The sequence below is a fragment of the Oryctolagus cuniculus genome, chromosome 1 (assembly GCF_051225735.1).
Source record: "Oryctolagus cuniculus isolate XC-2025 breed Fujian yellow rabbit chromosome 1, ASM5122573v1, whole genome shotgun sequence".
NCBI lineage: Eukaryota > Metazoa > Chordata > Mammalia > Lagomorpha > Leporidae > Oryctolagus > Oryctolagus cuniculus.
The window spans coordinates 149,326,506-149,341,474 of NC_142867.1; positions in this window are offsets into that span (position 1 = coordinate 149,326,506).

Genomic DNA, 14,969 nt, shown 5'->3' on the forward strand with positions numbered 1-14,969 from the left:
TAAAAAGTGAATATGACATTTTAATGGAATTTTTCTGCATATTGTCTTCATTTTCCAGATATATAAGTTTTTTTAATATGATAATATAACCACCTACTTAAACTGTATGCTTGAATTTTTGTGCAATTTCCTATTTCCTTTCCTAGTCTCCAATTATTTAGTTTTTCTTGTTTGTAAAATCTGAAAAGAAGTGAGAGTTAGTGATAGTTTCCATAAGTCATCATCAGAAAAGACATACGTGGTGTATAATCAGCAACAAAAAGGAAGAGGTAGCTTGAGCTACCCATTCAGTAGTTCAAGGGCTTTCATTGGATATATACCGAGCATTTACCATGTGCAGGGCAGGGTGCTCCATCATGCAGTATGGGTGAGAAGAGAGATTCTTGAGGCTGGTGCTGTGGCATAGTAGGTTAATCTTCTACCTGTGGCACTGGCATCCTATATGGGTGCCAGTTCTAGTCCTGGCTGCTCCTCTTCCAATCCAGCTCTCTGCTATTACCTGGGAAAGCAGTAGAAAATAGTCCAAGTATTTGGGCCCCTGCACTTGTGTGCGAGATCCAGAAGAAGCTCCTGGCTCTTGGCATCAGATCAGCTTAGCTCCAGCTGTTGTGGCCATTTGGGGAGTGAACCAGCGGATGGAAGACCTCTCTCTCTGTCTGACCCTCTCACTGTCAGTAACTCTCCCTCTCAAATAAATAAGTAAAATCTTTTAAAAAGAGGTAGAGATTATTACACTGTTGGAGCTTGTGTTTCAGTGGAAGTAAGGCACATGATAAAAATACACAAGTAAATAAAATGATATTTAAGTAGTGGTCATTGCTTTATGATGACGATAGTAATTAGAGGGTATGTGTGATTGCTTGCACAGAAAAGGATTCTCAAAAGAAGTGACACTCAGCCAGCGCCACAGCTCACTAGGCTAATCCTCTGCCTGTGGCGCCGGCACCCCGGGTTCTAGTCCAGGTTGGGGTGCCGGGTTCTGTCCCGGTTGCCCCTCTTCCAGTCCAGTTCTCTGCTGTGGCCCTGGAAAGCAGTGGAGGATGACCCAGGTGCTTGGGCCCTGGACCCACATGGGAGACCAGGAAGAAGTACCTGGCTCCTGGCTTCAGATCGGCGCGGCACACTGGCCACAACGCACTGGCCGTGGCGGCCACTGGAGGGTGAACCAACGGAAAAAGCAAGACCTTTCTCTCTCTGTCTCTCTCACTGTTTAACTCTTCCCGTCAAAAAAAAAAAAAAAAAAAAAAAGTGACACTTAAAATGAGACCAGAAGGGTGGACATTGTGGCGTAGTTGGTTAGGCTGTCACTAGAGATGCCAGCATCCCAAATTGGAGTGCTAGTTCAAGTCCTGCTTCCTATCCAGCATGATGGCTCAAGTATTTGAGTTCCTGCCACCCATGTGGGAAACCTGAATGGCGTTCCCAGCTCCGTCCTCCACATCCAGCTTTTGCAGCTATTTGGAGAGTGAACCAGAGCATGGCGGATCCATCTCCCCTCCCCATATCACTCTGTCAAGTGTCAAGTTTTTAAAAATGAGACCTGAATGGCAAGAAGCATACAGACATGAAGAGTAGGACAAATGTAACTAAAAGGTTAACACAAGTACTACAGAAGCCTTAAGGTAGGAAGTGCTCAGTGTCTGAAGAAAAGAAAGAAATATGGCATTGTAGAGAATAGGAACACATGAGTAGGACTGTCAGATGTGGCTAAGGAGTCCCAGTTTTGGTCTAATGCATTTGGAGACCATTGAGTGGCTTGCGTAGGGAGGTAAAATATCAACTATGTCTTCAAGATTATTTGTAGAAAATTGTTGGACGAGGACAAGAGTAAAAGAAGAGACATGAGTTTGAAGGGTGTTTTATTGACCCAGGTAAGAGATATTTCTTAGTGGCAGATAATATAGAGAGAAGAAGAGTGAATATGAGAGATTTGGGCAGTAGAATAAAAAATATCTTTCAGGTGGATAGGCTTTTGGGGTTAAAGTAATGAGAAGAATACATTTTTGGTTTGAGCAACCAAAATGGTGGCAGTGCCATTTATAATGATTGGAAAATGAGCAAATTTGGGATCCTAGAATCAAGAAATCTGCTTACACGTTAGGTTTGAAACATTTTTGAGATATCCAGGGAGAGATAATTAAATAGGTAATGAAGTATATGAATGTGGAGGCTCATAAAGGGGTCTAGGTTGTAGAAGTAAATTTTTGGTTTGGTTTTAGATAGGCAGCCATGGGCAGAATGATGTTTCTAACAAGTTGTTCTAGGAACAAAGAGTCACAGAGCCTGTTATATCTTCAGAGGTTTCACCAAAGACCCAGAGAGATCACTGTCTCATGTCCAGTCCCTAACATGAATCTCCCTTTCAATTTGCTGGTGGAAGGTTATCAGCCAGTTCTTATCTTTGGGACAGAGCTCCACCGACATAATTTGGATTGAGGTTAATCACAATTTGTTCTCTCTTGCAAAGATTCTGTAGATCTAATTCCAAAGAAATGAATGGCTCTTTTTCATAGTGCATTTTTTACATATTTTATTTATATAAAATGAATAAATTTCATGTATTTCATATATACAGATTTAGGAGCACAGTGATACTTCCCATCCCTTCTCCCTCCCGCCTGCTCTCACTTTCCCTGCTCCTTCCTTTCTCATTCTTTCTTTATTTTTTACAATGGCATGCTCTCAGTTTATTTTATAATCATAAGGTTATCATTCCACTAAGTAAAGAATTCAACAATTATTAAGAAGAAAAAAACATTGTTCTCCAACAGTAGAGATAAGGGCTGTAAAATAATCAAATCTCAAAATATCAATTTCACTCATACACATTAGAGATGTTTTTGTGCTCTATTATTTACCACAGATCAAGGAAAACATATGATATTTGTATTTCTGGGACTGGCTTATATCACTAAGTGTAATGGTTTCCAGTTGCATCCATTTTGTAAGAATCCTTGTAAGGCAAAAGATACAGAACATTCCTCCAGCAAACACTATGACAACTTCATCTCAGTGTAATCAAGTCTATGAATGCCTGTGCTCTCAAGTATTTTTGCCCCCACCCTTCTTTGTCAAACTAAGAGCATTTTCATTACCCCTGGTTCGGTTCCCCATTTCTATTAGTGATCCCTTGTAGCACTGTGGCCCAGCTTTTTTTCCTTCTCACCATTGCTTCTGATGTTACAGACCTGTCTGCAATACACTGGATTAAATTTTCTTCCACAAATTTCACACCCTCGGAAAATCTCTTGCTCCTTACAAGATCACAGTTTTATCTGGAATGTGATACCTCATGCTAGTTTCATGGTCTTTTCTGGAGAGCTTCCCTGAGAATTATGCTGTGTTAAACTGTTGACATCATGTCCTGGAATAATTCTTTCAAGAACAAGTTATCTCAGAGGGACTCTTCCAGGTCTTCTGGAATAGTTCTTGAAAACAAAGATGGAATGTAGGCACTAAATGTTATCTGACTTCTATTTTCACTTCCTGTCCCAATGCTGAACAGTAGAGAACACAAAGCTCACATCACACTCCATGGTTCCTCCTAACTGGGAGCTGTTTATTCATTCTTGCAAGAGGAACTTCTTAGGATGTTGGAGGCAATAATCAGGACAGATCTCAAGAGACAGTGGGGACTCTGCTCTGTGTCATTTTGTTTCCTTAAGCGCTATGTAAATGCGGATTCCTTTACTTTTCATAGTTTGCTTCCATGCACATAGAATGTGTCAGACACTATATGGAAACTCATGCTTTGAATTTTGGGTTTGTACAGATGAGTCTATGTTAGAGGCACCAAATTGTATGGGTTACTAACACCCTTGGTGTTTCAGTAATTTTTTCATGGCATTTCTAGCTGATAAGAAATACCAAATCATTCTGTTTGTTAAACATTTAGGTGCAATCAGTTTAATAGCAGTAGTCTGTGTGATGTTGCATGGCTGTTGTCTAGTTTTCATTTTAAAATTTAAAATATGTTGCAGTGCTTCTGTGAGTTGGCTACAGGAGACTGAGGCATCTTGGTGCTCACTTGGGAACTGTGAGGCCATGTGAGCGGCCAAAAGTGTCACACCTGGCACTCACAAAGCATCCAGTGTGGAAGAGGCAGTCCATATTGATGAGTCCCTTACATTTCATAATAGGTGCCTAAGCTAGGAGTATTTGGGAAATTATGTATGATGACCTTAGGAGTCATATGAAGCAAATATGAAACAAATGGCAAGAACGTTAATCTTTTCCACAAGGAGTAACAGAATTAGACCAAGCATTTGCTATTTATTATTAGTAGCAGTAGTGTGGGAAATAAAGCATGCTCATGTGAACAAGAAAGCTCTTCCAACTGAGTGTCAATCTGAAAGTTTATAAAATGTAATAAAAAGCTGTGCCCTGGCTGGTGGTGAACGGCACATGTTTAGCATTTGTTGCCATCCTCTTATCCGTTCTAAATGTGAAAGGCTGCCTAAATTTGATCGGTTCTTCCATCATTAACAGCCTATAAAAAGGCATAAGACGACAGGAAAAATATTTCTGCATATTTAAATAAAAAAGTGATGAATGATGCATTTCCCCCAGAATTCAGGTGTTCTTCCTACACAGTCTGCCTGTGAACATTTTATAGCTGGGTGTACCAGCCAAGTTTCAGCAAGCAAAACAGGATGTCCCTTTGCTTTCCATCAGGAGATATAAAACATTTGCCTTTTCTCAACTACATTAAAGATTACTGTTAAGCCTGTAAAGTGGGTGTGGATAGTAAGGTCAGGATTTGTGATCAGGACATAAGGCAAAATTATTCCTTGATGTTGATGTATTTTAAATTTGTCTTTTGTTCTTGATATGTGGCCAGTGTGCACTTTCTATGTGGAATACAGTTTATATCTGGAAATGATAAATTGCCTTGCCATGGAGACTGAAAGCATGTCTGAGTGTAATTAGTTAATTGGCTGCTTGGCACTTTGAGAAGCGTGAGCTGAGAGTTTCCTACCCTGGAGTCCAGCCTCCGAATGACCACCCACCGTCTGCTCCACATATGACGTTGGGGGCAAGCCCATTTATTTATTTATTTACTTATTTGAGAATTGATTAAAATATGTGTGCCAGATGATCTTCCTGCCAGGAAAGTACATTCCAGTTTGATATGATGGTTCCAACATTTACAGAGAAACAGGAGAAATAGGAGAGGGAGAATAGGACTGGCCCAGGTCACATGTTTCAACCCAACATTGCACGAGACAAAGTGCATCCATGACTATTATAGAGCTTGCCCTTCTGTGTTTTATTTTCACTTTATACAAGATGATAGTGGAACAGAGCCAGACCTATTTATTTCTTTCATGTCTAGGATGTAGGCCTGTACCCCACAGTGCCTGAGGAGACCCCATAGCATGTGTTGGATGTTCAGTAAAAGTTTACTGACTCAATTCTTGAAAGCATTTCCACTCTTCAGAGCAGGTTTTGCCAGACGGGCAAGTGGCTAATGATGGAGGCTGGGAATTGCTTAGAAGTAATTGGGAGCGTAGAGAAGCAAAGATTAAAATGAAAGGCCATGGAGAAAAGTCCAGAGTGATCACGGCATCAAGCCGGCAGAATCTGGATCCCATACTCTGCTGGCAATCGATCAAGAAATTTACCCAAGAATAAACAAGGTGGAAGGTGATGGTCTGATGTACTTTTTTTTTTTTTGACAGGCAGAGTGGACAGTGAGAGAGAGAGAGACAGAGAGAAAGGTCTTCCTTTGCCGTTGGTTCACCCTCCAATGGCCGCCACGGCCAGCGCGCTGCGGCCGGCGCACTGCGCTGATCCGATGGCAGGAGCCAGGTGCTTCTCTTGGTCTCCCATGGGGTGCAGGGCCCAAGCACTTGGGCCATCCTCCACTGCACTCCCGGGCCACAGCAGAGGGCTGGCCTGGAAGAGGGGCAACCGGGACAGAATCCAGCGCCCGGACCGGGACTAGAACCTGGTGTGCTGGCGCCGCTAGGTGGAGGATTAACCTATTGAGCCGCGGTGCCAGCTTGATGTACTTTCTATAGATGTTTCCTTTTGTGTTTGGTTGTGGGAAAAGCAGTAGAAGAAATGTAAATTCTACATCACAGTGACCATTTGTTTTCCAATTCCCATATCTATGTGTATGTTACTTTTTGTTAGTTTTTATTTCCTTCAGTCAAAAACAATTTTAAACTTTTAACAACATGATTTATTGAAATTTAAAAATTTACAGTGTGAGAATTACTAAACACAAAATCATAATAATCACTCTTATTTATTGTGTGAATACTATGTACAAATGCTAGTGAAGCATTTTCTGTGTATTTTTTAAAATGTCTTACAATTTAAGAAGATTTTATTATTGTTATTATTGTCCTCTTTTCAGAAATGAGGAAACTGAGTCTTGGAGCTTTTTAGTTACTAGGGTATAAAATTAATAAGAGGCAGGAGCCAAAATTCTAACTTAAGTTGCTAACCATCACAATCAACACTGATACTACTTCTCTTGGAATTGTAATCCAAATGCTGACCCACTGAACAATCATGTGGAAAGTACTGAAGAACATTATTGGTGCAGCAAATGAGTGAGAATTAATGAAAATGGTACAGAAAGAGCAGTAGAGTAATGAGATCCCTGTTGGAAATCAGGGCAGATACATGAGAATACATATAAGAAAAAATGGCCTACTTGTGTAAGAGGTAATGCATTAAAGTGGTGACACTGAATGCCAATTTCAGTTCTTTCATTTTTTAAATGATATATCTTATTAATGTTTGCAATACATATTATACTTTTAAAATGTATTTATGTGTTTGAAAGATAGAAAGGGAACTCCTAGCCTTTGCTTCACTCCCTAAATGCCTGTGAAAGCTGAAGCTGGGCCAGGGCCCGAGTTAGGAAACAAGAATTCAATCCAAGTCTCACACATGGAGGGCCAATTATGTGAATCATCACTGCTGTCTCAAGATTTGCATTGTCAGGAGGCTGGTGTCAGAAGCATAGCCAGGTACTGGACGCCGATTCTTTGATGTTGGATGTAGACATCTTAACTGTTAGGCTGAAAGCACATCCCTCAGTTATTTTGAATAAACAAAACATGCAATTCAAAGACAAAGTATATAAAAAAGTATAAGTTTTTAAGTCTCCCTCGAGATTCCCTCAGTTTCCCATGCACAGCAGCACCTGCTGTCACCACGTCCATGGCCGTCTTTAAATTATCCTTTAAAAATCTGTTTTCTCAATATTTGGGTGATCAAAGGAGCTTCAAAGCTCTGATTTGAGGATGGCTAAATGGGATGGTTAAAGAGTAGGTGTTTGCAAACACTTTATCAGAAATACATTGGTTCTGTTAGGTCTTACACGTTTGTAATTTGAATGAAACCTAAAGCCTTGTCCTGTACTCTTTCTCACCTCAAGAATGGTTTGAGTTCTGGGAATGTTGTCAAGGAATTTGAGCTTGCAGACATTGGATGTGGTTTGGGGTCAATTTTTAAAATGTCCCCTTGTGTTTCTTCTCTCCTCCTTTTCCTCTTGAGGGACCTCCTTCCCTGGCATGGTTGTACAAGGTGCTCAGTCTTGTGGGGACAGGCATGTACTATCTATTCAGATAAGTTACCCTAAGCCTCCTTAGTCATTTGTACTGGCATAATAACATGTACCTGAAAGTGGGTAGCTGACAAACAACAGACATTTGTTTCACACAATTCTGGAGGCTTGGAAATCTATGATCAAGGCACTGGCAGAGTTGGCATGTGGGGAAAGTCACTTCCTCTTACATTATCAAGGTGTCCTCACAAGGCAGAGGAATGGAAGGGCAAAGGCAATTTCAAAGGCTGGGTGAAGCCTCTTTTGTAAATGCTGTGATCCCACTCATCAGGGACTCTTATGCCCTAATCACCCTCGAAAGCCTGGATATTTAAGATCGTTGTACTGAAAGCTAAGTTTCAATATGAATTTTGGAAGATATACAAATGTTCAAACCATAGCACTTCCAAAACTGTTTTGTTTTTCCTTTTTTAAACCAAAATGCTTATTAGTATCCCAAGACTCTTATCCTCTCATGTAAAATAGGTAGAAATGTGGTAGATAGGTTTATTAGATGGGTGGATAAAGAGGTAGATAGATAGATAGATAGATAGGTAGGTAGGTAGATAGCCATAATTTCAGCCAGGGTCTGTTAGCTGTGTCCTTTGTGAAACAAGTTCAATAACTTTTGATTATAAAGAACTTATGAACATCTCTCAAAATCCACCAGCAACATATTCTTATTAAACTGCTTACAAAATTCTAGTATGATTGAATTTTTTGTCTATTATGACTACCTTTTTGCATTTTTGTATATTGTTATTAATTATTGAAAATGGATATTTGGTAATGTTATTGTTTAACAGAACATGCATGCCTTCTCCTCAAACTCATATATACAATGAAACAATATTCTCATGAAATTTACAATCTCTTCCACACTCTGAGTTTGGTATTCATAATCACATGGTGATTGAATTTTTATGTTCTTGACATTTTTCTAAATGAATTCTCCTCTGATATCAAGTCTGGATTAGTAGCTTGTTTCTTGATGTATTGAGTTAAAAGCTAAGGGAGACCATCACCCAGGAAAATCCCTTTGCTGTTGTAGCAAATTCTGGGCAATAAGATAGAGGCAATGGTGAGTAGGCGGCCAGATATGGTCAGCACCCTGTGGTAATACAATCACTGCGAGCTGTTTAAAGCATCCAACATGTGAAATTCAGGCTGATTCAACCATTCTCCATGGCCACCCAAGCAGCCGCCTAGGGTATATTTTTCAGAAAATGAAGCAGACAGCAGCTGCAGAAAATTTGGGGACCCTATTCCCTTTGAGCACGCATTTTCAGAAAGAAAAATAAATAAAATGTCAGTGTTTGTTCATCTGGTTGGCAAGACAAGCTCTCCCCTTTCTATGAAGGAGACTGAGTTGAGGAATGTTGTGGTTTCTGGGATTCATGGCAGGAGACACAGCACAACACACACCTTATTGGAGAGCAATTCACATCATACATTTTCATAAGGCATGGACCAGAAAGCAAGCTTTGTTTTCAAACTGTGTCTCCTTGGCACTAGTTACAGCAATTTGGTGTGTGGTTCATTGTCAAAATGCTGTGGGTGGTAAAAGCAATCGACTAAAGGTTCATGAAATATTTAAATTGGAGTGGTTTGTTGAGGCCATTTACTCTACTCTTAACACCTGTACTCCAATGACAATAATTAAACCTTTTGTGGGGTAATAATCTGTATCACAGGATGTCAGTGCCGCCAGGAAGCTAACTGAAGAAACTTTTTCTGTTTGGGTCCAGAGAGTAAATATTTTAAGCTTCTAGGGCCATGCAGTCTCTGTTGCAACTACATGCACAACTCCATTCAATTCAGTCATCGCTGAATGAAAGCCACTATAGACAACACATGAACAGAAAAGTATGGCTGCGCTCTAATAAAGCTGTATGTATAAAGATGGTTGGCGGCTGAGTTTGGCTCAGTCTTGTGGTTTTCTAACTCCTGGTTTAGACCATTGCTTCTTTTTACAGATGAAGAAACCAAAATCTAAACAGGATAAAAGAGTTTATCCCTATCATAGGCCAGTTAGTGGTAGGATGCAATATATTAAAATCCCAATTTACGATCTTAATTTTTCCAATATGCACCTATCTGGGAACACAAAAACAGTCCCTGTTGTTCTGCAGGCTTAAGAAAAGATAGACAACTTTCCCCTCTCTTCTTGGACATTTTCTATCTCAAGTCAATTACATAACTAAGAATGCTTCTGTCCTTTGAATATTTAACATAGAAAAAAAACATAGTGGACTAGATATGCACGAATATATTTGTATAAATACTGAATTAATTTTAAAATATTAAATTTTAATTTACATTTAAAAAATTTAAAAATATTAAAATACTGAATTCATTTTCTAGAGCCATACAGGGGGGAATCACGAATAATCTCTTTCTCTGCTTTAGAACACTGGCATCCTGGGTTTCCCAGAATCCCCATTCCTATTCTCTTTTTATTTTATTTTCATCTGTGAAATCTTCATATTTTGTGAGGCTCCAGTTGTCGGTGGCTTCATCCGTCACAGAACTTATTTCTTGCTGCTCTGTTGTATTTTTTTTTTTTCCGTTTGGGATGTCATAATCCACTTTGTCATTTACATCTTTGTTTATTTTAAGTGATGGTTAATAAGGGATAAACAGTCCATGAAAAGAGAAAAAAAAGATAAAGTTCATTTTCAATGCTGGAGAGAGAACCAGGGAGAGAGAGGAAAGAAGGTGAGAGGGAGGGAAGAAGGGGAGAGAGAGAGAGAGAGAGAGAGAGAGAGACAGAGAGAGACTGATTGGTGGAGACACCACTCAATTCTCTCTTTTCTGTTAAGAACAAGTGAGGGCTCAGGTCACACTGTTACACTCTTCTTGGATTTGTTCTAATTCAAGATCATCTTAGGCAGGGCTAACTTTATGAAAACTTATCATGTGGTGGGTGAAGTGTTCCTGCAAAGATGATGAAATCCACAAAGATATTTCTCTCTGAACTATGTCCAGGTTAGAGTGCCCAGAAAATTCACCCAAAAGCTGTTTTCCCACTGCATAATCTATGATCATTAATTGCTATACATGTGAACATATGGTCCACAGATAAAAGGGATCCTTATTCAAATAAACGTGAGAAGACATTGGTTAAACAAAACCTCCACAGATTTTTCATCTCAGAACTTCTCAAAGCCTTTAATGTGCTAATGTGTATCAGAAATCTCTAAGGCAGTGATAGAACGTGCAGTGTTTTCCTAACATCACAGGACACATAATGGGATAATCATCCTCCAGAACACATCTGGGAAAACTTGCATTCAGTTATCTCGTTATTCTACATCAATGAAGTCTCACTTTCTCCAATGGAAAGACACAACATGTGTGTCTTTCTCTAAAGCTGAGTTGGGACCTCCCCAAGAGCAAGGCAATATGGCATTTACTGTGGATCTTTTAGGTAACTGTTGATAGGTCAGTAGGCCAATGTGTCCCGTGACAGCTCAAATGCACAACAGTATTTACTTTTACATTTATTTCCCCAAATATCCCTCCATTTCTCCTAAATAGTTCACCCTCTGAGCAAAGTTTGGCTTTCTCCTCTGGGTGCACAGAAATGTACACTTAGGGCACCCCTCATTGACCTGGGAACCAAAGAGGTCCTCTGCTTCCCTTGGGCCTTTTCATTTGTGAAACAGCCAGGAGTTGCCCCAAGAAAATTTACTTAGTGGCTGAGCAAAGCTATGGTGCCTTTTTCCTTTCTTGCCTCAGGGTTAGGGCTGGGGTTAAGGTTAGGGTTTTTTCCTTTCTTGCCACAGGGCTTTGGTTTAAAGTGTATCCCCTGTACTTTCCCCTCTTGCTAAGGGCACCCATGCTTTCACTTTACCCTGTATTTTTCTTTTCTTTTTTAAAACCACTTAATAGCATCTAAGACATATCATTGAATGTCCTATGCTAATCTTGTTATTTAATGAATTTTATACTTTGAGATGGAAAATTTCATTTCTCAACTGGTTACTTTTTCATATTATCTAGTTCTTGTTTAATGAATATGAAATCTTTTTGTAATCCCTTACTTGTCTTTTATCCACTTCCTTACAAATCACAATTGCTTTTTTTCCTTCTGTTACATGAAACTTTCTCTGAAAAATTACCCTTCCCTTCTTACCTAGCTCCATTGAAGAGTAGGCAAACTCAAGGTACATTCATTCAAAAGTTCTGGTATTGGCACATCCCACATCTTATTGCAGTACGTGTTAGGAGAACACTGGATTTGCAAAGCTAGATCATGATGGTCATGTTATTGTGGAATGTCTGGCTTGATAGATTTGTCTTACTTCAGAGTGCACTAAAGCCACTTAAATGAACTTTGTAATCCAAGAGCTTGCAGGTTCCTTGGGAGAGCCCCATAGTGAGGGTACTGGTGAACTGTCTATGTGTAGTAGTCAGAACTACTTTTGCTTTTCCATCAACTTCACAGTTCTACAAAGCCACGTAATTTCCTCTACTTGTATTTCTGGAATTTTGAATTAGATTTATTTTCCTGCTATTCCTCTGACATACGAAGAACAATTCGGTCTCAGAGCCTTTTTGTTACCTGTTGTGTGTGCCTGAAAATTCCACCCCTCAACCATATTCATTTGAGCTATGTTTCAGTCCACTCAGGAAGTATAAGAAGCACCATAGAGGGCCTGCACTATGGCATAGTAGGTTAAGCCTCTGTCTGTGGCACCAGCATCACAAATGAGTGCCAGCTCCTGTCCCGGCTGCTCCTCTTTTGATCCAGCTCTCTCCATGTGGCCTGGAAAAGCAATGGAAGATGCTCCAAGTGCTTAGGCCCCTGTACTGGTGTGGAAGACTGGAAGAAGCTCCTGGCTTCTGGCTTCAGATTGGCCTAACTCTGGCTGTTGCGGCCATTTAGGGAGTGAACAAGTGGATGGAAAACCTTTCTCTCTGTCTCTCCCTCTATCCGTAACTCTGCCTCTCAAATAAATAAGTAAATAAAATCTTTAAAGAAAAATCACCATACATTGAGTGGCTTGTTAATAACATAAATTTATTTCTCACAGTTCTAGAGGCCAAATCAAACCTTCATTATATTCTATGTCCTCATAGATGGCTGTTGTTTTGCAGTAGCATGATGTGGTAGAAGAGGTCAGAGATGTCTCTGGGACTGCTTTTACAAAGACACTAATCTCAGGCATGAGGGTTCCTCCCTCATCATCTAATCATCTCCTAAGACCCTTACTTGCTACACTATACCACTAGTGTTTAGGATTTAACATATGAATGTGGTGGAGACAAACATTCATATGAACACCAGTGGCTCATTAACCTCCATCCTGATGCCTCCCAACACATCACTTTAATGAAAATAACCCAGTCCACACTTGTCGACTTCTAGCGATCTCATGATTGAATTTTTACCATACCGCTTTAATTCAAATGAACTACATATATTTGATATTTTAATGTTTCATTTTTATTTGTTTTTATAAACTCTTTTCACTAAAATATAATCCCCATGAGGCATTATTGTTGCTTCTCCACTCACCTTCTTTCACTACTACTGTATCCCCAGCATCGAGAAGAGTGTCCATCACTTGGTAGATTTTCCAAAATTTTTTTCTAATTAAAGACATTGGAACTCAGGTTTTAGAACCACAGGCAATAAGTTGGTTCTGCTGGTGAACTGCAACCAAAGTAATGATGGGATGTGGGAGAAAAGGCAACAGTAAATGATAACTTCTGCAGATGGTGACTGTAGCCATCACCCAAAAAATACATTTGCATTTAAGTTACCTCAGTTGGAGGTTTGTTGTAGAGGACTCAATAGAACAGCCTCAGTGATTTCTGTAAGTGTAAGTCTTATTACATCACTGAAGTTCTTGGCTAAAATCTCCCAGTGCCTTTCTGTGTCACTCAAGTATCAAAGTCACTCAAGAACCCAAAATACTTTCCAAGATATTTAAAGCTCTACCTGTTGCTTTCTTTGCTAGGTGTTTTCTTTCTAATCCACCACTATTCAACATAATATATGATTATTAATTATTAACATAATCAATGTTATTTTATATAATTAATAATGTAAATAACTAAAATAATTCAAATAGCTTAAATAATTTAAAATAATTAATATTGATATAATTAATATCCAATTATTAATATAAGCCACATTTTCCATTTAAAATATTGTAGAAACATTAAAAATTAAAATAGGCATAGTAAATTTTAGTAATTTATTTTACTTAATGCAATATATCCACATTATTACCAATTCAACATATAGTAAATGTAAAAAAAAGTTGAGATATTTCACATTCATATTCCATACCAAGTTTTTTTTTATTTTTTTATTTTTAACTTTTATTTAATGAATATAAATTTCCAAAGTACAGCTTATGGATTACAATGGCTTCCCCCCCATAACGTCCCGCCCACCCGCAACCCTCCCCTTTCCCACTCCCTCTCCCCTTCCATTCACATCAAGATTCATTTTCAATTCTCTTTATATACAGAAGATCAGTTTAGCATACAGTAAGTAAAGAATTCAACAGTTTGCTCCCACACAGAAACATAAAGTGAAAAATACTGTTTGAGTACTAGTTATAGCATTAAATCTCAATGTACAGCACACTAAGGACAAAGATCCTACATGAGGAGTAAGTGCACAGTGACTCCTGTTGTTGACTTAACAAATTGACACTCTTGTTTATGGCCTCAGTAATCACCCTAGGCTCTTGTCATGAGCTGCCAAGGCTATGGAAGCCCCCTGAGTTCACCGACTCTGATCATATTTAGACAAGGCAATGGTCAAAGTGGAAGTTCTCTCCTCCCTTCAGAGAAAGGTACCTCCTTCTTTGATGACCCGTTCTTTCCACTGGGATCTCACTCGCGGAGATCTTTCATTTAGTTTTTTTTTTTTTTTTTTTTTTTTTTTTTCCCCAGAGTGTCTTGGCTTTCCATGCCTGAAATACTCTCATGGGCTTTTCAGCTGGATCTGCATGCCTTAAGGGCTGATTCTGAGGCCAGAGTGCTGTTTAGGACATCTGCCATTCTATGGGTCTGCTGTGTTTGACATTCTGTGTATTTCAGATGTACAGCACATCTCAGCACTGACCAGCCACACTTCCTGTGCTCCTTGGCCATGTGTGGCTGATGATTGCCACATTGGTCTCTCTTCTCAACTTTTCTCCTCCAGGTGGTTCTGTCCAGACTGCCATTGTCTATTTTCTCAGCCTCTGTGTAGTCCTTTTAATAGGACAAACCATGTTCATGTCGGTAAAGTTGCCAGATAAGCAAATAAAAATATAGGAGACACATTTTAACTTACATTTCAGAAAAACAACATATATTTTCCCCATAGATATATTCTGGATATTACGTGGGGCATACCCACAACACACTGGGACACATTGGCAACCTTGTATCCCAG